Genomic DNA, 23,651 nt, shown 5'->3' on the forward strand with positions numbered 1-23,651 from the left:
GAGCACCGGCGCTACCCGGCCCCTTGTAAGGGACTGGATCGCGCTGACGAGCGGCTCCTCATCAAAATTCTTACTAACACTGTACTGTGCCCGGCGGTACTTAAACATTTCAACGAACCCGCCCCGCCAAGTGGAGCTGATATGGGTGCCTGCGCACTCCGGGAATCCCGGAAACGAGGCCGCCAACCTTTTAGCCCGAGGTTCTTTAAACCGGGCTCAGGTGGCCTCGGATCGGGGATTCACGAAGGATCGCATGCACTCATTCAGTGAGCTGACCCAGGCATACAGAGCCTCTCGCCAGCTCTACCCCCCGCCCCACCCCTCCCTAGATAACAGACACGCAACACTCTGGCGCAGATTACAAACACATACTCTCCCCTCGCCCCTTACCCTAACCCACTATCATCCCTCCTTCCCCACTCCTGCTTGCGCCCTATGCCCAGAACCCTTCGCTTCTTCCCTCCACATCCTTTCCCTCTGCCCGGCGGACCCTCCCCCGCGGGACCTAGAGAACCTCAAGACCTGGGAGGACTGGGAGACCCTGCTGCATTCGGAGGACCCGGCCGTGCAGACCATCGCCACCGGCCGTGCTGCCAGTGTTCTGGACCTCAGGAACATAAACACTTGAGTGCAGTGGGGTCGTGCGGGGACCCTGGGGCGTGCCCCGAATTCCTTTGTAAATAAAGTTTTCTCTCTCTCTCTCTCTCTCTCCTTTGATGGCACGTGCCAGTTCTGTGGGGAGGTGGCTGACACCTTCCACATGGTTTGGGCGTGTCAATCCAACCCATCTGTGAGGATCGTGGGAGATTGCAGGTCTTATTTTAAACAAACACAAAAGTACAAACAATAAGCGAGGCGGCTTTTATCGGAAAGGAAAAACCAATTTCAATATGAGCGAGAAAAAAGGAAAGGAACAAGAGAGCAACGCAACAACAACACAGGAAAAACACACGGGGGAACAGAACAAAATGCTTACGGACAATACAGGGAAAAGAAAGTCAAAGAGGAAAGTCACACTACTTGTCTCTTATTCGAGCAACGAGCGGGGAGGACTGGCTGGGTGTCGGGCAGTCCGGGAGTCTCTGGGCGTTCCAATGTTGATGCAACGCTACCGCAGCGTCGGCGTCCGTGGGCTCCCGGCACGGTTTCCAGGTCTCGTATCCCGGAAAAGTCACGTAGGCGCCAGAAGCGGCCTGCGTGGAGCAGCTGACGGATGGACGGAGAAGAGTAGCGCCTGAGCCTGGTGGTTGAGGCTCTCGACGATGGAAGTCCAGGTCTGGTGGCCCGGACGTCTGCGGCTAAGGCCCAAGCCCGGAACTCGGGGAGCCAGCAGAACTCGTCCACGTCCGTCGCCCACCGCGCTCTTCTCTTCTCTGCCCCGTAATCCTCTTCGACCAGCCCCGCGTTCCCCTCCGCACGCGCTCCTCGTGCTTTGTCTTCTTCTCCTCACGAACGCCGCTGGGTGGCGCTATCTCCTTACAGAAGGCCCCCTCTTCGGAAGTTTTTTCCAAGGGAAAGAACTCAACTTCAGGAGAGCGACACCAGACGTGTTCGACGATCGCAACACAGAACACCGCACCACAGCGGGCACACTAGACACCACACACAATACGACGGTCGTCAATGTTCGAAGCGTCCACAGACATTCGCACACACAGCACAGAGAGCACATGGAAAGTCAACGTGAAGCGTCCATAGAAGGCGAAGAAACACGGAAAGCATAAAAAGTAAGTAGCCGACACCCAAAAACAAACATGAACAAACACAGACAATGCCAACAAGAACAGGTGTGGGCTACATTCTTCCGTATTCTATTCTTCACATCAAACCACTTCACCGTCGCGAGAACTCTTTCAACTAGTACTTCCGTTTTCCTTTGTGAAACCGGTTTCTCCAAACCGACCTCGGTCTCCACCATGGTTTTAAATGTCCCCGTCCTACGATGTTATACACTCTGTGTCGGCCGTTGTCCGCCGGCACCGATGGAACAACGGCGTCATTTAGAAGGGTTGAAATGCGGGCCAGTTGGTACATTGTAAACGGAGAAAAAACCAGTCACACAAGACGACGGACAAGAAGAGTGTACACACCACAACGACTGGACTAACAACTGAGTTTATTGGAAAATACATGGTCCAAGCAAGGCCAGCAGAGCATGCGCAACAGCATCATCACTAATCACTGCGCAAAAGAGACAAAGACAAGAAATCTAAACAACCGGCATGCATGTGGCATGCCGGTTGATTGTTTTTTGGAGTTGTTATCTTTCTACCTGTCATCTACTGTTGTTGATTTCAAAGGTTCCTTGTTCCTTCAGAAAAATGGAATATGTATTGGTTCTAGCGTTGCCCCAGTGCTTTCCCAGATATTTTTAGCAAAATTTGACAGAACACTTCAAAACTTACTTCATGACAAGCGTGTGTGCAAAGTTTTTAGGTACGTGGACGATTTTTTAGTATTTTTAGACCTTTCACCTAATGACACTCTGCCCGCAGCAGTAGACGATGTTTTGACTGCTTTTAAAGCTTCTTCACGCACTCTTAATTTTACTCATGAACTCCCTAGCAACCATTCTATCAGGTTCCTAGAACTGCAACTAACATTCCTTGACGATGGCCATCTATGCTGGATGTTTTCGCCTAGAAGCAAGAAAGCTTTGTTACCTTTCGGTTCTGCGCACTCTAAGATTGTAAAGAGAGGGATTGCGATGAACTGTTTCCGCAATGCACTGGGAAAAAGCTGTCACCATACCATCAAAACCAGCCTTGACAATCAATGCAAAGGTTTGGAAGCCGCGGGGTTCCCTAAACCCCTTTTGAAGGCAGTGGCTGAATCGCTGCTTCAGAACCTCAAGAAAGGACGCACGAAGAGGACTGACGTTGGGCCGACTGAACGAAAGAAGTTCGAGGTCATGCCGTACGTGCACAAAGTGAGCCACAACTTGAAAAAAGTGGCGGCCAAGCAGGGAGTGAGCATGGTGTTCTCTGCTCCTTGCAAGCTGTCGGGACTGTGTTCGCGCATTTCTCGAGGCAGGGAAAGGAACCACGTGTGCACAACGCAGCATGAGAATCGCTTCACAACATGTGTCGCACAGGTGGTGTACAAGTTCCCCCTCACATGCGAGAGAGTTTACATCGGCCAAACTGGCCGGTGTATTAATGGCCGGCTTCGTGAGCATCACTCCTCCCTGGGGTCCGGTGGCGGTGCAAACTTGCCTCGCCATTGCAATGAATGTGGCTGTTATCCTTTGTTTAGCAATGCCACCATTCTTGGTAGAGGCAAGGGAAAACAGGAGCGGGAAATACTGGAGGCATATCATATCGGTTTGTTAGGCTCTGATTGTATAAGCACAACTTCGGGGCGTCATTTACTTTGTTCTCCCTTTCCTTTGACACAGTCGGTTGACACTTAACGCACGATCTGACATAACTCTTAATGTCAGCCTGTACACCGGGCCAGTAAAACTCACTGAGCACCCTTGCTATTGTTTTCCGTATTCCTTGATGGCCGGATAATGCACTCTTATGCGCAAACTTAAGGACTTGCGTGCGTAAGCCCTTCGGTACCACCGCTTGCTCAACGACTCGGCCGGGACACACCTGGTATGTTCGGAAAAGAACACCGTCATCTGTATGAAAAGTATGGGCGGTCTGTCCCTTGCCACGAAATATTTGCCCCAACTTCCTGCGACACACCTCTAAAGTCGGGTCTTCTTCCTGTTTCAGGCGAAACTCCGGCCGTGACAAGTGGAGTGTGTTCAGAGTGGGGCTTTTACTACTCTCTGAAACCTTTGCTGTCACCGTAAGGGAAGGAACATCGACCGCACCCGTCATGGCAAGGGAAACTGCCTGATCAGTTAGAACTGGCGGGTCAACCGAGAATGGAGGTTTAGCGCCAGGGACATTGCCTATTATGATGTCATATAGGGGTGTAGACAAGCACCGCTCGATGGCCTTACCCGAAAAGTACGGTGAGGAAATCACCACCTCCGCTTCCGGAACTTCTACACGGGTCCCATTGGCCAAGAATAATGTAGCCTGCTTCCCTGTAAGTGCCGCTGCCGGTACAAGGGACTCACTCACAACAATGCCGGTGCTGCCCGTATCCATCCCGTAATACCGAACCAGGCTGGCCGAACACCTCACCGTGCGCCACGGGCATAGCAGTTTCCACCGGGTTGGAAGGACAGACCACCTCCCCCAACTGGCCCTCTACGCGCGTTACCACTCCAGTGCTATCGGGATGTGAATATCGAGGTGTCATGCAACAGGCGGACTCCTCACGGTCTCCTGGCCTCTTAGCTTTGCATGACTGGGCATCATGTCCTACCTCGCGGCACCAGGTGCAATACGATTGCTTCGGCTTCGTCCGACAATCCGCCGCCTTGTGCCCAGTCTTCTCGCAAAGAAAACACCGCAGGCGAGATTGTGAACCTGAAACCTCGTCCTTGGCTTTATTCATCGTATGCTCCCCCTGTTCTTTGAAGAACAACAAGTTATTTTGCCGCTGTGCTTCGAGAAAATGATCGGCAGCCTCCGCCAGCTTGGAAACTGTCTTGCCCTCCCGCTCACGTAAGAAAAGGGCTAAACGAGAATGACAGTTGTTCAGAAATTGCTCGCTCACGACCATCTCGCGAACCACCTCAAAAGTGCGGATCGATGCAACAGCGCAGCAAGACATATGTCCAGCCGCAACACTTGGCGGCTCTTCAGGACTCTCATAGACCCCACACAAACACGCTCGGAAACACAGAAACACAACAATCGCGCGATACACAACTTTCAAGGAAACACGAAGCAGCTAGCGAACACCTTGCGCTCACAATACCTCAATCAGGATCAAGACCCGCGTGGGCAGGGTTATTCGTATGCAGGCTGCGATAATCCGGAACTGGATAAACTTTTCCAGCTTCACGACCTTCGCGCGGCTCTTGCCAAAATGCGCAGGGGGACGGCGCCCGGGAGGGATAAGGTCACAGTCAAATTATTGGCGAACCTTCCTGATCGGGCATACGAAACCCTACTCGAATATATCAACGCAATTTGGACCGGGGACACTTCGTTGCCACCGGATTGGAAGACATCATTGGTAACCTTTATCCCAGAGGTGGGGAAACCGGTAAACTCAGACAACCTCCGGCCCATCTCCCTCACTTCATGCGTAGGAAAACTGATGGAAACGATGGTCCGTGACCGCCTCTCAGAATATCTCGAGAGCAAGAACTCGATTCCCGACACCATGTTCGGTTTCCGACCCAGTAAGTCCGCACAAGACATCCTTTTACAGCTTCATCACGAGGTTCTCGAACCAATAGAACACCCACACAACGACCAAATAGTCCTAGCACTCGATCTCAAGGGTGCGTTTGACAATGTTAAACACGGCGTCATACTAAAACACCTTAGCGAGATTAACTGTGGTCCTCGTATATTCAATTACATCAAAGATTTCTTAACAGACCGCTTGGCCTATATACGTATACAAGAGACCGAGTACGGCCCGTTTGAGATGGGAACGCGGGGCACACCACAAGGCGCTGTGTTGTCCCCGCTTCTCTTTAACGTTGCTATGATGTATCTCCCGGCAGAGCTGGCGGCTGTCGGCGGTGTTCAGCATGCGCTGTACGCCGATGACATCACCATCTGGGCCACTACGGGAAATATAGGAGAGATGGAGGAATGCCTGCAAGCAGCGGCGAGCATAGTTGACCCCTATGCCACGTACTGCGGCCTCCAGTGCTCCCCGTCCAAGTCTGAATTTGTGCATATTCGATCTTCTCCGAAATGCAAAATCTCCGTTCAGCTTTCTCTCGCAAGCGGCCCCATCCGTGAAGCGAAGGAGCTAGGAATACTCGGTCTCTTCATTAATCAACATCGTAAGGCAGACACAACTCTTGCCAAACTCCGCAAAGTCGGCGACCAGGTGGGCCGAATGGTTCGCCACGTTTCCAACAAGCGAGGAGGGTTGCGAAGTAAGGATGCGATGCGGCTCGCGCATGCCTTCGTAACAAGTCGAGTACTGTACTCGACTCCTTACCTCCGCTTACGGAAACATGACGAAGATCACTTGGAGATTGTACTCCGCAAAATTTTCAAGAGAGCCCTCGACCTCCCGATATCCACTTCCAACGCGCGACTTCTCGCGTTGGGGGTGGTGAACACCTATCGAGAACTCCGCGAGGCGCATCTCGTTAACCAATACACGCGTCTCGCCCAGACCGTGTCCGGTCGCCGCCTCTTGGACCGGTTACATATCAGACATGATCACCATACCATGGAACAGGTTCGAGTGCCAGAACTGTGGAGAAGCGCCCTCTACATTCGACCCCTTCCGACTAAGATGAACAAGGAGGACCATAATGGCCGGCGCCAGGCGCGGGCGAATGCCCTGCACCGCCACTATGGCTCAAAGAAACACGTCTTCTACGTCGACATTGCAGGCCCCTACCGCTCCAGGGGGGAATGGTACACGGCTGCAGTCATACACGAGGGAAAACAGGTGGACGGCCTCTCGTTCAGAGCGCCCAACTCAACGCATGCGGAGGAGGTGGCGATCGCCCTCGCAGCCTCCCATCCCGACTCTAAATTCATCCTCACAGACTCTCGAGGAGCCTGTCGTAACTTTGAGTTCGGTTGGATCACTCCACTCGCTCACCAAATTTTGCACCGCAGTACTCGCGACGGCGATCCAACTCATCGCTCAATCATATGGGTCCCCGGCCACCAAGGCATGCCAGGGAACGAAGCCGCCCATGCAGCAGCCCGCGCACTCACTCACCGGGCACCAGGCGTCCCTTGGGAGGAGCTTAACCCAGATCACAGCCCTCTCCTTTCTTTTAAAGAAATTACTGAGCACTATCGTGCCGAACACCGGCGATACCCAGTTCCTATGAAAGGACTGGGTAAAGCTGGCGAACGAATTCTCCTCAGGCTCTTTACAAACACCCTGCTGTGCCCGGCGGTTCTCAAGCACTTTAATCCTTCTTTTGACGGCCGCTGCTCATTCTGTGGGGAGGTGGCCGACACCTTCCACATGGTTTGGGCATGCAGAAAAAATCCTTCTCTCCCCCCAATCACCCCTTCCCCTACCCGAGAGGACTGGGAGGCGGCCCTACTCAGCTGCCAGGAACTATCGGCCCAGCAGGCCCTGGTTCGGCGGACTTGTGTAGCGGTCTCGACCAACGGGATCCCGGAATGAGGGACTCCGACTAGTATTGTAAGGGGTGAGACCCACTAGGGGCCTCTCCCCGAGCACCTCTCTGTACATTACCAAATAAATGCTTTTCTCCTCCTCCTCCTCCCCGCATCTCGACCCAACGGTCAAAGAAGCTAAACAACCTGGCAGCATATTGCGAGGCCGTTTCGCCATCCTGGGGCTTGCTCTGGCGAAACTTTTCCCGGTACCCTTCCGCGGTGAACCTAAACCTCTGAAGCAAGGCAAGCTTCGCTTTGTCATAGTCCACTGAATCCTCAGGCGATAGCCGACCGAAGACTCTAAGTGCCTCGCCGCCAAGGCACAAGCTCAACGCCGTTGCCCACTTTTCTTTTGGCCAACCCTGCCCCGTGGCCACATGCTCAAACCTCTTTAAGTAGGCATCGAGGTCATCCCGCGCTTCATTGAACTGTGGTATGAGGCTGTGCGGTTTAATGGAGCTGGTCGATGAGACGCTACGCTCTCCACGGTCACTCGGAGGATTTGCGCCATCCTCCTTGAGCCTTATTTGTAGCTGCAAGTTCTGCGCCTCTAACTCCAATTTCTGTTTCTCCGTCTCCAAATTCCGTGCCTCTAAATCCAATTTCTGCTTCGCAGCTTCACGCTCCGTCTCTAAATTCCGTGCCTCTAACTCCAAATTCCGTGCCTCTAACTCCAGCTTCTGCTTCGCAGCTTCACGCTCAGCGGCTCTCTCTTCCCGTGCCTTACGAAGCTCGTCCTCCACCCACGCTCGTAACTCTGCGCCGCACAAGCCCATGCGCTCGCCTAAAGCAACCAAATCTGAAGCGCTCATATTGTTCCTAAATTAACACAACAGGCAAATAAATAAAAACCGACCTCGTCCTGTCGTAGTGGACGCCAAATTTGTGAGGATCGTGGGAGATTGCAGGTCTTATTTTAAACAAACACAAAAGTACAAACAATAAGCGAGGCGGCTTTTATCGGAAAGGAAAAACCAATTTCAATATGAGCGAGAAAAAAGGAAAGGAACAAGAGAGCAACGCAACAACACACAGGAAAAACACACGGGGGAACAGAACAAAATGCTTACGGACAATACAGGGAAAAGAAAGTCAAAGAGGAAAGTCACACTACTTGTCTCTTATTCGAGCAACGAGCGGGGAGGACTGGCTGGGTGTCGGGCAGTCCGGGAGTCTCTGGGCGTTCCAATGTTGATGCAACGCTACCGCAGCGTCGGCGTCCGTGGGCTCCCGGCACGGTTTCCAGGTCTCGTATCCCGGAAAAGTCACGTAGGCGCCAGAAGCGGCCTGTGTGGAGCAGCTGACGGATGGACGGAGAAGAGTAGCGCCTGAGCCTGGTGGTTGAGGCTCTCGACGATGGAAGTCCAGGTCTGGTGGCCCGGACGTCTGCGGCTAAGGCCCAAGCCCGGAACTCGGGGAGCCAGCAGAACTCGTCCACGTCCGTCGCCCACCGCGCTCTTCTCTTCTCTGCCCCGTAATCCTCTTCGACCAGCCCCGCGTTCCCCTCCGCACGCGCTCCTCGTGCTTTGTCTTCTTCTCCTCACGAACGCCGCTGGGTGGCGCTATCTCCTTACACCATCTATCCCCCCCAACCCCAACCCCACCAGAGAGGACTGGGAGGCGGCCCTGCTCGGCTGTCAGGACCTAAAGACCCAAAAGGCCTTCACCGGACGCGGGCGGCGTTGCTTGCCAATGGGGCCCCGGAATAGGGGCTCCACCTAGTATTGTTAGGGGAAAGGGCCAATAGGGCCTACCCCAATCACCTCTCTGTAAATATTTATTGCACTATAAATGTTTTTCACCACCACCACCACCTTCAGTCCGTTGTTGGGGCAGCGGCCCAAGCAGCAGAAAATTGGCCCAATATTGTAAATGGATGGTTTTACATTGGTTCTATATAGGACCGTCCTGTGCAAATACATCTTGAGCATTTCTTTGGTTTATTGGGGTTTATCGTCCCGAAGCAATACAGGCTATGAGGGACGCCGTAGTGAAGGGCTCCGGAAATTTCCCCACCTGGGGTTCTTTAACGTGCCCTGACATCGCACAGTACACGGGCCTCTAGAATTTCGCCTTCATCGAAATTCGGCTGCCGTGGCCGGGATCGAACCCGCGCCTTTCGGGTAGTAGACGAGCGCCGTAACCACTGAGCCACCGCGGCGGCGACATCTTCAATATTGGGCAGATTAGCTGTGCTGATGGGGTGGAACCATCCATGGGGCTTTCCTGTAACTAGACGTACAGGCAAATTTGTTGCAATCAAGCAAACTGTTTTGTAGCCTATGGCTGTTAATGTACCCATTCCTGGATTTCGCGTCGTAGTAGAATGTCGTAGCAGTGGGCGTAACAGGTGTGTGCGTTGCCATGAAAACCACTTGGAGGGGGGTCACCGTAGCAGGAGGAAGGTACAACGTGAGCGTAGAAATGCGTTACCGATGGGTGGTCACCAGAGGAACCGTCCGGAGGGTGTTTATAGTGAAAGAAGGAAGGCATCGGGGGAGCGGAACAATCCCCAACTCGAGAATGGACACTTTGTAAGGAGGAGGGTATGGCGAGAGCGTAAGAAGGTGAAACTTGTTTGGTGGTTGTCACCGGAACCACCCCGATGATAGTTGCCCTGGAAGGACACGGAGGGTCAAGGTGGAAGCAGTAGACATGGCGAGGGAGTGGGAAGGCGTAGCTAGAGGGTGGTTGCAGCGGTAACAGTCCGGAACGTGGTTACCGTGGAACGACGAGGGTCACTCAGGACATGAACTGCAAAGCATGATCAATGAATTAGACAGGCTGAGCAGACCGGTGGGGCTAAAAAGTAACATGCAGAAAACCAAAGTAATATTCAACAGTCTAGCTAGAGAACAGCAGCTTGCAAATTATGCCGCGGTGCTGGAAGTAGTAAGAGAATACACCTATTTAGGGCAAGTAGTAACAGCTGATCCGGATCATGAGAGGGAAATAACTAGAAGAATAAGAATGGGGTGAAGCGCATATGGCAGGTTCTCTCAGATCATGAATGGCAGTTTGCCAATATCCCTGAAGAGAAAAGTATACGACAGCTCTATCTTACCGGTACTCACCTATGGGGCAGAAACGTGGAGGCTAACAAAGAGGGTTCAGCTTAAATTAAGGACAACACAGCGAGCTTTGGAAAGAAAAATGATAGGTGTAACATTAAGAGATCGGAAGCGGGCGGAGTGGGTGAGAGAACAAACGCGGGTTAATGACATCCTAGTTGATCCTAGGATGTCATCCTAGTTGAAATCAAGAGGAAGAAGTGGGCTTGGGCAGGGCATATAATACGAAGGCAAGATAACCGCCGGTCCTTAAGGGTAACGGAGTGGATTATAAGGGAAGGCAAGCGTAGCAGGGGGTGGCAGAAAGTTAGGTGGGCAGATGAGATTAAGAAGTTTGCGGTGATACGGTGGTCGCAATTGGCAAGGGACAGGGTTAATTGGAGAGATATGGGAGAGGCCTTTGCCCTGCAGTGGACGTAGTCAGGCTGGTGATGATGATGATGACGACGAGGGTGTGGGTAGAGCTGAGAACAGGATGATTACCATGGAGGTAGGGAATGGCGAATGTTAGAAGACGCAACCTGTACGTGTTTGCCGTGGGAACCAAACGGAGGGTAGTCACCCAGAAGTAGGAGGGTACAGCGAGAGGAGGAGGGTATGACGAGAGTGTAGGAAGGCGTACCATGGTCGCCATCTTCAACGTGGTTACAGTGGAAACAGGAGGAAGGGCATAGAGAGAGTAGGGAATGTAGCACGGTCCACCTGCGGCAGCTGCTGTGAAACGCGCCGCCAGAGGGGAGGATAATCGCCGGCGCTGCGCTTCCAGAGCGGCGGACTGCAAAGCAGACCTAGACGAAAAACAACTATGTGTAGAAAACTAAAAAGAACGCGATAGAACTACAGAGGTGGAAGGTCGCTCTCATAATCTCCATCGCAACTTATCGTAAATCATCAATACCTTAAGCTGTCGCTGAATCTCGCGTTAACCAATGGTAGCCGTCCTGTCAGTAATTTTGTGCGAAAGCGCTATGACATCATAACCGGGAAAATACGGACGTGCGGTGAAGACTCTGAAGTTAGTCACGGGATCCGATAAATGGCGCGAAATAAGCGATACTTTGAATGACGCTGACCTTGGCAAATTTTGAGGCATGAAAATATATTGCCGCGACTGTTTCCAACCAGCAACGGCGCATACAGATCACCTTCGCTGGCCACTGCAGGGTAGCACTATGCTATTGCCCATGCTGATCACGCATCTGTTGTTAAGGCGAAAGCCTTTAATGGCTCATACTCGCGGTGACCGTCCATCCGTTACATCGCTAACCGGAAGTCTTAACTCAGGAACTAAAAAAGATAGGAGAAAAAGAGTTCCTGCTTAAGATAGAGGAGGAGAAAATGAACCTAGAAGCCAAGTTTGATGACTGTAGAGGGATTAGTTAATCAATTATAGTCAAAAATGCCAAAATTGCGTCTCAATAGCGCGCACGTCAATATAGCCACGAGAATGGTGTGACGTCACATCCACTGGTAGTCGTCACAGCATAGTGGAAATAATCTCGAAAAAACGCCGGATTTCCGTGATTTTAGATTGCAAAATGTGCAATTAAGCATAATTAGCACTTATGATCACCGAAAGATCTGTAATTTGGGTAAAAATTGCTCAGAAACGAGGAAAAGAGGATGATGATGTCACATCAGACGGAAGGACGTCGAAGCAGTGTGATGCGCCGGCAAGCAATAACCGCCGAAGCGCTGCGCATGCGCAGCGTGACGTCACCGTTTCCTCTCGCCTTGCTCTTCTCCTACGTCGTGAAATGAATTCAAGCGCGTCAAATTCAAATCAGTGCAATGAGTCACAAACGGCTTTCGCCTACCCGCGCTTAAGAGATATCTAAGGGCTTCCAACGAATTTTTGTTGCGAGAGCTAGACTAGCAACAGTCTCGCCATTTCGCCGTGCGTCTGGAAGGCCAGGTCTGCGCATGCGTGGGGAGCCGAGTGACGTCAGAGCACGTGGCTGGTGTGCCGCGCCGCGCGCCTAGCAGATGCGTGACCGCGGAGCAGACCCCGCTCGCCTCGCCAGTTGTGCGCATGTGCGAGGAGCCGAGTGACGTCAGAGCTGGTGCGCCTTACTGCGCATGCGCAAGGGGAGGGGACGGGTGTGGTGCAGTAGTGGAGAGCCATTGCCATGGAGAAGGCAGCCGTTGAGCGGCTTTGCAAACATGGCAAGTTCAACTCGTCAGACCCTGAAGTTGTGGCCTGAGAGCTGGCTGTCCGGAAAAGGTTTCTTGGGGTTTAACGTCCCAAAGCGACTGAGGCTATGAGAGACGCCGTAGTGAAGGGCTCCGGAAATTTCGACCACCTGGGGATCTTCAACGTGCACTGACATCGCACAGCACACGGGCCTCTAGAATTTAAATAAATTGGTAAATTGGTTTTCGGGGAAAGGAAATGGCGCAGTATCTGTCTGACATATATCGGCAGACACCTGAACCGCGCCGTAAGGGAAGGGAGGAAGGTAGGAGTGAAAGAAGAAAGAGAGAAAGAGGTGCCGTAGTGGAGGTCTCCGGAATAATTTCGACCACCTGGGGATCTTTAACGTGCACTGACATCGCAAAGCACACGGGCGCCTCTTGCGTTTCGCCTCCATCGAAACGCGGCCGCCGCGGTCGGGTTCGAACCCGGGTACTCCGGCTCGGTAGACGAGCGCCTTACCACTGAGCCACCGCGGCGGGTGCCCGGAAAAGGAAGAACGATCGGTGCAAGGCCAAGAGAGCAGCGGAAACGTCTGAGCAGCGAGAAGAGCGCCTAGCCAAGACGCGACGTGAGCCGTTTTCCGACGACGTGAAGGCTCGCCGCATGACCGACCACGTGATCAGACTGACTGAATATTACCAGGGGGAAACTACAGCTCTCGCCACGTATATTTATTTATTTACAAATACCTTACAGGCCTCCGGAGAGGCATTGTGTAAGGGGGGTCAGACACAGGAGTTTGTGTAAAATAGGTTAGAAATAAAAAGCCTAGTAAAAGTGCAGCAAAACAGACAAAAACAAGTGAGTTCAGATAACATATCGAAGTTGGTAAAGGTACAAGGCTACTATGCGTCATGGAACAAAAACGAGTGACATGCACAAAGAGTTAAACAAAAGCAAAAAAACATTTCCGGTATACATGAGGGTTGGTGCGCATGAACAAAACCAAGGAGGCAAGTTACAAGCAGCTGAAAACAAAGCTATATGAATCATGATTATATAAATGACGTGCTAAGCGTTATCAACGAAGAGTTTGAGAAGATGTTCATCACGCTGCAGGGCGATGCAATCCGGAAGATCGTTCGAGAGGCGGATGGTGCGCGGGAGTGGCGATGAGTTGAAAGCATGAGTGCTGCCATAAACGCGGGCATAGCTGTAGTTATTATGTAATCTATGTGATAAGTAGGAGGGAACTTCTACTTGGGCTGGCATTGAATCAGTGGCACGGACGTATTTATGAAAGATAGATAAAAGGGCAACGTCGAGACGAATATTCAACGGATGGAGGAAAAGTTCGATCCTTAGTTGAGTTACACTGGAGTGGTAATCGTAATTTTGCGAAATGAAACGACAAGTCCTATTTTGGACAGCTTCCAACTTCTCTATTAATATACTTCTGATGGGGTGACCAGATGGATGAAGCGTACTCTAGCTGTGGTTTGACAAAAGTTAAGTAGGCTTGTTTACGCACGGGAGAGGTAGTGCTTTGCAGGTTACGGCGAAGGAAACCTAGTGACCGGAAAGCATTAGCGAAAATGGTGTTTATATGTTCAGCCCAAGAAAGGTTTGGTGAAAGATGGGCGCCTAGATACTTGTACTGTGTATTTCAAGCCACTGCATCGTTATTAATGGGGTAAGAGAAATGTGAATTTTGTGATTTTCGGCTAAAAGAAATTATCTGAAAATCCGGGCATAGCTGAGCTAAGCCGCTCGCCCACTCTTTCCGCAGGAACACGATTGTTGCTATCGCTACTCGCGGGTTTCGCCAGTTTTGCGTCGGCAGCGTCGGAGGTTGGGAGCCTTATCGCTTGGTCCACCCAAACTGCAGTGCGACATCGCGCTTCGAGTGACGCGGCCTGTCGGACGAGGGTATTATGACGTCACGCTCTTCACCTCGTGCCAGCCGGGAGGGCTTGGCGCGCGCTCATAAAACATCGAAAATAAAACCATCCGCTGAAAAATATGCGCAGTGACGACTAGATTTCGGGGAAATCACATTCCGAGAATTCATTTTCGGCGTTTTTGTTCAATTCTAAGATTTTGCTTCAGTATTCCTTTAAGAAGTTAATATTTAGAATTTATTTAATCTATTTATTAGTGTCATGGCTCGGCTGTTTTTTGACGTGCGTCAACACTGGCATTAATATGCAGCAAAAATATTTTCCTTACTTCGAAAACACTCTCTTCAAACATTAGTGATCACCTTCCCTTAAACACTTGGTACATTAATATCTAAAGTAGCACGATGTCATTAAACTTTATGATTACGATATAACGCGAAGTGGGGCCATTATATCCGTTAAAACGCATGCAAGAGTTAATATGTTTCTGCCTTGGTTTTTGCGCAATCTGCACGAAAGTGACTGAATCTTGTTTGCCTATAGCGCCGGATGCGAACAATAGCGCTTCCAAACGCGCGTCCAACGTCCACCGCACCAGATTCCCTCCAGCCTTTACCCGCGCCAGACAGCGATTTCTTAGTTGGCACTCATTTCGTTATATTACAGTCTCGACGAATGAAATAATTACTCAGACGAGGTCGCCAACATTGACAAAAAAGCGCGGGGGGGGGGGGGGGGGGGTACTGTGAACCTTTAAAACAAACACTATTTTACCTTGGCTGCACCCAGAAGCAGACCTACGCAACGCTTATAACGGGTGTCCCAAAAATCACTCATGGATTTTGAAAATCAATAAAGAAAAGGCGGAATGAGATAGAATTGTATTGTATGCGGCCTTGCGCTTAGGAAATCATGAAATTTTATCTCTTCGAAATTCAAATTTAGTTTACATTTCCACCAACAGGTGGCGGGTATTTTCTTTGGAAACTGCGCCTCGTTTCAACAAGACTGTGTTCCAGGCGGTGGAACTCACAATAAACACCCGCTGTTCAACGGAATAAACCATTTTAGTACAGCGGAATTGCAACCTCAATAGCACACGCTATCAGCTTGACGGCAAACTACGGAATGACGAGCTCAAATACGCTCCGTTTCAGCTATACCTGTTCCAGATCGCCTCCAGCGCCACCTGTTGGTGGAAGTGAAAGCTAAATTTGAATTTTGAAGGCAAAATTCCATGATTTCCTAAGCGTAATACCACAAGCAATACAATTCTGTCTCATTCCGTTTTTTTTTATTGATTTTCAAAATCCATCAGTCATTTTTGGGACGCCGGGTACATGGAATAACTGCGACGCCTACTGTACGGATTAAAAATTTCCAATGGAGCAGTCTTAAATAACGCCAGCCATTCGCCCTATGACTTAAAGCCTCCAGTTCCTATGAGTGGCGCCGTATTTTGACCAGAACACGGACTAAGCGAGGAAATATTTCACTTTGCAAGGCTCTGCAAGAGTCCAACGTTTTTACAGCTTTAGCATAGCGTGGTCTTGACGTCATTTGTCCTAAAGGAGCTGGCATCCCGACTAGCGTGCATTAAAGGGCAAATCATTCGATGATGATGTGGTAGTGACGCTAAGGTAGCGAACGTTTTTTGAGAATAGCTGCTGTTGGACCTTCGTAAGAGCCGCCGCTGTGGGGCCTAGCTGCATTTATAGTTAACACTCAAGGCGAACCTATTTCAGGGACTGCATTATGTGATTAAAACTGACGTAGCCGCTACACACTTCAGTTGTTTGTTCTGTCAATAACGCTTGAACTATATGTCTACATTGTTTCAATCGACACTTACCGTGGTTTCGTTCTACATTCAAAGTCAGAGCACGCATTGGCGTCTTCGAACGCAAAGGAAACAGTGCTGACGTGTCCCACGGTGATTTGGATACGTATCACTATTTTCTGCGTGACTGCTGCTAAATTCTATGTGTATTCCCCATGTCTTCCGTATGAGGGGTGCGCGATGCAAGCAGTCTGCACGGTTTACAGGGGCCAAATAAAGGCAGAGGCCTCTACTATAAGGCGTTATGAACACGTTTTGTCGAAAGTCTTCAGTCCATGCGATCTTCAATCCAGTGGGGAGCGTGTGACAACCCCTGAAGTTTTACATCTCTGCAAGATGGAGTCGAACCTGGTCCTTACCTCTTAAAACCTTTTATTCTTAAGGGTGCCGTAACAACTTTACTGTACGGTAAAAAAGCCGTATATATGATCCGCGGACTTTTCATCAAGGCTGTACGTCGCAAAAAATCAAACGTAAGCGCACAAAAACAATACTCGTTTTCAAATATTTTCTTCTTTGAACGGACTCCCTAACGCCATAAATCCTTGTGCGCGTGGTGCCCAACGATTAATAAGGCGGGGGCAGTACTTTACAAAGATCCCTTTTCCAATTTGTCCTCCTTAAAGCACTGACACTGCCCTTCATACCAAAGCCAGCGAACAGCTTTGTCACAGAAGAAGGGACAAAGGAAGGAATATGCACCCATCCCACCATGAGCAGCGCCGCAGAGCCCGTGCGAAGGCACTCCATCGAATCGAACGTACGGCTCCGAGCCATACGCCGTATGGGTGGACGCTGCCTGCACGGGTGATGAAACGACAGCAGCTGCGGTGGACTCTTCATCCACCCTCCTCACACTACCTCTCCCTCCAGACTCGTCCCCAGAGGCTGCAGAGGAAGCCGCCATTGTACTTGCTATCACTCGCACGGAAGCCCGGTATATTTTAGGTGACTCTAAAACTGCGATTCTAAATTTTGCTCGAGGCCGAGTTCATGTCCCTGCTTTTGACATGCTGGACTCGCCCGATGCCCCCCCGCCCCTCCAAGTGGAGCTGATATGGGTGCCTGCGCACTCCGGGAATCCCGGAAACGAGGCCGCCAACCTTTTAGCCCGAGGTTCTTTAAACCGGGCTCAGGCGGCCTTGGATCGGGGATTTACGAAGGAGCGCATGCACTCATTCAGCGAGCTGACGCAGGCATACAGAGCCTCACGCCAGCTCTACCCCCCGCCCCACCCCTCCCTAGAAAACAGACACGCAACACTCTGGCGCAGACTACAAACACACACTCTCCCCTCACCCCTTACCCTAACCAACTATCATTCCTCCTTCCCCACTCCTGCTTGCGCCCTATGCCCAGAACCCTTCGCGTCTTCCCTCCACATCCTTTCCCTCTGCCCGGCGGACCCTCCCCCGCGGGACCTAGAGAACCTCAAGACCTGGGAGGACTGGGAGACCCTGCTGCGCTCGGAGGACCGGGCCGTGCAGACCATCGCCACCAGCCGGGCTGCCAGTGTTATGGACCTTAGGAACATAAACACTTGAGTGCAGTGGGGTCGTGCGGGGACCCTGGGGCATGCCCCGAATTCCTGTTGAAATGAAGTTTATCTCTCTCTCTCTCTCTGAGAGAATCGCTACAAAATTGAACCTCCGAGCAACTGCTTAGTGTGCTCCAGATAAGCTCAACGTTTGCTATTAGCCACCTAAGGCATGCTTTAGCTACAGAGCAACTGTCACCCTTTCTGCGCTAACTTATCATTAATGTAAAACACCTGGCATGTGCAAATGAACTTAGAAGGAGCTACCACCTGGCGAAGAGGAGGAAACGGTAGAGGCACGAAGGTAACACAAAGATACGACTATGTATTTTGCACCACCCATCAGCTTCATCAGCGTCCCATCCGCTATAGCGATAATAGAAGCACTTATATTAGTTGTCTACGAATTCCCATCTTTGAAAAAGAAAAATAAAGGCTATGGTCGCTATCGTTCATTCTTTCGCTACATGCACCTTGTAGACCCTTTGATCGTCATGTATCTAGGCTTGGGAAGAGCAAAATGTTGATGGTCAGGGTTACTAGCACTGAAAAAAAAAAAGTTTCTTTGAAACGCTTATTTCCTTTTTTGGGTAAACATCATGGTGTAAACATCTCATGTACTCATTTTTGAGTACAAAGTACTAACATCCCGAGATTCCACGGCATCAAGACGTTCTTACTTTCCACATAGCGTTAGAACACTAGCCTACGTCACATCTGCGTTCGTGGCACCACCACGGACCAATCAGGATACGCCACTCGAATGAATGACCTTTTTCAATATCTTGACAGATTCAAAGTATTAAGAAAAAAAATATTGTGGACTGGATTTTAATTAAGGCCCAAACTTTCAAGGAATATTTTATTCGGGCAAACATAATCTGAAGCGCTTGGTCTACCAAATTGCTAAAAGTGGTGAATATGACGGGCTAAGTAAGTTTCGAGTGAAAAGGAGGGCGCAAAAGGGGAACATAAATGTTACTTACGGCGACTAATGTGCGAAAAACTAGGTGTTCGCTCTATCTGTGGGTTATACGGCAGCACGACATACGCGAAGAGCTTTGACAGTCACTGCCGTTAATGCAAAAAAGTCAGCTCGCAAAAGACGCCACCTGAGCTCACACCAGCACTGCATGAACAATAAGACAAATAACCACTTAACATGGAAGTAAAATTACAAGCCTGTGACGCAATAAACGCGGTAGTTACCTGGAACCAGCTGGACGCCCTCGAGTGATGTGGCAGAAAGACTGTCCAGTCCGAACCGGCGGACCGGCCAGCTAGTCTGAGTTTCTTTGTTCTTTTTCGGTGTTGTGGCAGCAGCTTTCCAAGGGCTCGTACGATCGTTCAAGACGGGCCTATTGTGTCCCGCTATAATTAACCGGGCCCCGGAAAAGCGATATCGCTAAGCAGAGAGCGCTCATAACGGCGCCAGACGTGAGATACACGTGTCGCTAGCTTTTATAATCTACCGGCATTGTCCGAATACGGCGCCTCCTCGGCCGCCTTTTAAGCCAGGTCTTGGTCAGTGAGACGTGGAACTGAGACTTGACGTTTTATAGCCAATGCCTGAAACTTTCCGCTTTCCTAAACCACTAGCTTTGGCCTGCGCAGCAAGCATGGAACATGAATTATACAGCAAAAAAAAAACACAATAGTCCTCATGCCCGCGCTAACGGCGGACTAGACTTGTTCACCAATATATTTATTGATGACCACGTCGATAATGTCTCCTTACGGGAGCTCCTATAAAACTTAATGCATTCAATCGGGCTATGTTTTTATCTTGTCGGTATTGTTAAACTTCGTTTTCCTTCGAGCTGATCTAAATAACATGGAAGGAAGGGAAGACCTTGAGTAGCCATTTATGATACGTTCCTTGCTTATAAATTGTTTCTGTTTGTAGCGATCCATATCAGGGTGGACCTGGTGTTGCGCCCAAAAAGTATGAGGCCGGCACGATGAAAGAAGTGATTGGTTTTGCTGGCCGGAGTGTTTAAATGTAAGATGGCGTACCAAAGAGAGGCGCGTGCAACTGGCACGAGAGTCGAGCTCCATTCGGCGGAACTTCGGCGTCATCATCATCGGCGGCTGGTACTGCTCCTACCGCGTGTGGCCGCTGCTACTGCTACACTGAATCCAGGTGGTGTGTTCGTGCGTAGACGACTGGGCGCGTACACGAGAAAGCGAACCCAGGAAAGTGAAAATGATCACGTTTAATGCACGGCTATATCAAAAGAAAGCGAAAAAATATAAACAACCGATCAAGTTGAGCAGTACGGGAAGCCTATCGTACCTTTCTTGTGTACCCTTCGCGTTTCGCAAGGTGGTTGTTGTGTTTAGATCCTGGGGACACGGCCGGCCGAAATGAAAAAAAAGCGCCTCTGCATTCAGATAACCAACCGAGTGCGGTAAATATTCCCAGTGGTCATAATATGATTTTAAGCTTTCAAAATGGTGCGCCTAATATACGATAGAGTTTGTGTGGTTCGTAATCGTCGAATAATGTAACAATGTAGCGGCCCCGCCGCGGTGGCTCGGTGGTTACGGCGCTCGGCTGCTGAGCCGACTTTTTCGCTCTTGTGAGTGTAATGTCAACATTGAGCTTCTCAAGACGATGTATACACATCAGTCGGAGGTGAAGACTGGAAGGAAGGAATCATTTTCTTTAATTCCTGGACCAGTGAAAAAGAGAGATAGCAATATCTGACCTGTTCTTCGCTTTTAACAGACAAGTAAGTTTCTTGAAACAGACTGAGCAAGGTCATATGCCTGCATCTGCGTGGATTAACCAAGCCCGGGTAGACTAACTGGGTATCACACTTCCCGCTCTTTGTCCTGGCCAGAATGTAACGGGCAGTAGACAACCATCACACATTTATTGACCCAAGATATTTAGGAATAGCCACAATTTCTAATAGACCGCAAAGAAAACGATGACGCGGTTACTCTAAGAGAAGGGTAAGACATGCGAATTGTGTGTTGTTCATCATGATGGCGCTAAAACGGCAACATGGCCATTGGAACGTGCACAATATACATTGACATTACGTTCGGCTAAAAAGGTGTGTCCTGTTTCTGACCCGTCTGGGCGCTAGTTGATTCCTGTTTAGGTGTTTCATAACAGCGCAGCTGTTAAGCGCCCGTGGCTTGGGTTCTTACTTGGAAGAGGATGACCAAGGACGGAAGTAAAAAAATGAAGGGAGCAGAATGAAGAGAGTGAAAGTGTTTTCGAAAAGACTAACAACGAAGAGGTGAAAACAGGCAAAAGTTAGTTCGTGAGACGCACTTCTGTGGCTGTCGAAGGTTGAGCATGAAAAGTGCAAGCAGGAGAACGGTGAGAGGGCGAAGTTTGTTCCAAAGAAGGGGAACTGCAGGTGGAGGCGTTCAGAAACGCGAAAGGAGGTTCGTAGGGGCTTCGCTTTCTTAGCTGCTCGTATCTGCAGAAAGGAGCAGCAGGTATCCTTTATGGACACCACAAGGTTTCGTTTTACCGTTCTGTTTTATTTCCAACATTGCACATGGTGCGAGCTTCATATCAACAGCAACAGCTTTTTCGCTAAGTAACTTCTCACTCCCACTTTTTTAAGGGATAATTTAAACGAAATGGACCACACAGATATGCACATCCGTCACGTGTGTAGGATGGGCCACATTTGCTCTGAATCTGCAGTGATTAGAAAAATATCAGCAATATTTCTTCTGAGTCATCCATGCCAATGTGCTAAGCGCAAAACACGGATTATACTAGATTACGTGGCCGTTTTATAACAACGACTCCGCGCCTAAGCGTTTACGCTTCAGAATTTGAAAATCCCGCCCACTTCCTCTTTTCTCATTTTTTTCTTCTCATTTTCCAGTTTCGCTTCCAGAGGGCGACACCAAACGGTACAAAATGAGGTGTTTTGCCCGCGGAAAAGGGAAACAGTTGGAGCAAAATAAGAGCGCCGGTCGTGAGGGGCAGCGTCAAAAAGAACTTGTTGTTGCTGAGCGCGAGCATTTCGGTCGCTGACAGCCTTCCCTGCACTGTTCTCTAAGTATGATATGCTTTAATTTTTATCCTGACAGCGCGCCTTTTTACTAAGTTCGCTTGCAAATAGGCATATCCGCTCTAAGTATGATATGCTTTAATTTTCATCCTGACTCCGCGCCGGTTTACTAAGTGCGCTTGCAAATACCCATAGAGTTTTATTCGAGCATAAAAAACGTGCCTACCTGCGACGTACGGTGCCAATGCGCGCAGACGCAATCCCGAAAGTCTTGCTCCTTCGAGCGCAGGATTAGCGTTGTTTGGAATATATTAGTGTCTATGGTTTGCCCTGGGATAACAATTGGATTGCTTATATTTAATTTCGCTCGTTGTCTTTCTTAGTTTTTTCATTTTATTATCTGCCTTTTTACCATTTACTAGATTCTATTTTCTATTTAACGTTTTTTTTATGTACCCTTTGGACTGGCAGTGGTGTTACATTGTCTAAATTAGCGGTGCTCGGCTTGCTGCTTGCGTCATACGGCCGGTTCATGACACGACTCTTTTTTTGCTTGCTGCGATTTTTGTACCAAGAGCGAGTACAGGCACGCACATGCAAACTCACAGGCAGCATTTTTCGTAATGGTACTAGGAATAGTTTCGCATTGAAAAATAGAAAGTCTAATATGTACGATTTTTTTAATTTATGTTAGCATTTATGGCGGGTAAGATGTATTATTTGTCCTCTGGATTGTGTGTACTGTCGCTGTTATTTGTTGAGTGTTGTGTCGCCAGTTTGCGATTTCTTTTTTTTTTAGTCATGTGCAGAGGAGTAGCTGCCCCATAATCAGGCAGCAACATCTCCTTTTATACCCATTTCAATTAAAAAATTTATATAGTACTCAGTTCCCGAAATGAAGCCGGACAACGGAAGCCTAACGGTAGCCTCTGAGTGCGCCAGCCAGAATAGGAGCGAAACCAGACAGCATGGCTACAGAGGGCGTGGCCTGTCCCTTCGGGGCTGGAATGTAGGGGCTCTCACCAGCCGAGGTGACGGTTCCTTGCTACTGGGGTATCTCTTGCCAAAGCCGTACCATTGTGACAATATGCGGAACTTTCGAACAGCGACTCAAAGTTCTATTCGTTGATTCGAATGAATCGAACAGCGTATGTTCAAAATGATTCGAAACGAATCAGTTATGTCCTCAAGTTTTCGAACACTTTTGGAATAACTGACGGTTAGTTATTCGAATAAGGCCTATCGTATTTTTCATCCGCGACTATGCCAATAACACGGGCCATTCACGCCACGCATCGTGCTGCCGCGATCGGTATATGCACTGGATGGAGGACAGAGCGCCGCAGTGCTGCCCATTCGAGTGGCTGTGTTTATAATCCTCATACACGGCCTCAGAGATTGGACGGCACGGCACTGCCCAAACAGGTACAGATAACCGTGTCTTTATGTATGATCTCGGAGGCCATGCTTCAGAAGACATGCTCCCTGTAGGGAGGGGCCCCTTACAAAGCAAAGGATAGTCCTTGGAGGGCTATCCTAGAGAGAACGGTGGCAATAACCTTGTGCTGGCCCCGATCGGAAGTACTGGCAAGTAGGCGCTCCCAGTAATCTAGGGCTACCTGTGGTGCGGGAGGATATGGGAATGAGGGGCAGGTGAGTAGTATCTGTAGAAGGTGTCCAGGTTTGCCACAGAGCTTGCAGGTGGATGGAGATGGCAATTGATCAGGAAAGCGGGCGTGGAGGAGGATGGGGTATGGGATTGTGATGGCAGCGACTGCGGTTCACCTCGAACCAGTGGGCATGGCCGTGCACTTTCCTTATAATTCTTTCTTCATTCGCAATAACAAGATAGCTGTAGTGCTGCCTGCCTCAAGGTTTTTTTTTTTAATTTTATTGCGATAATAAGGGATGTGCACAAACACTGCACCGATAGCTACAAAGGCTAGCGGCCGGTCCGATACAAAAATTACTTGCAGCCGAACA

The sequence above is a fragment of the Amblyomma mixtum genome, chromosome 4 (genome assembly GCF_055824585.1).
Source record: "Amblyomma mixtum isolate Tamu chromosome 4, ASM5582458v1, whole genome shotgun sequence".
NCBI classification, from domain to species: domain Eukaryota; kingdom Metazoa; phylum Arthropoda; class Arachnida; order Ixodida; family Ixodidae; genus Amblyomma; species Amblyomma mixtum.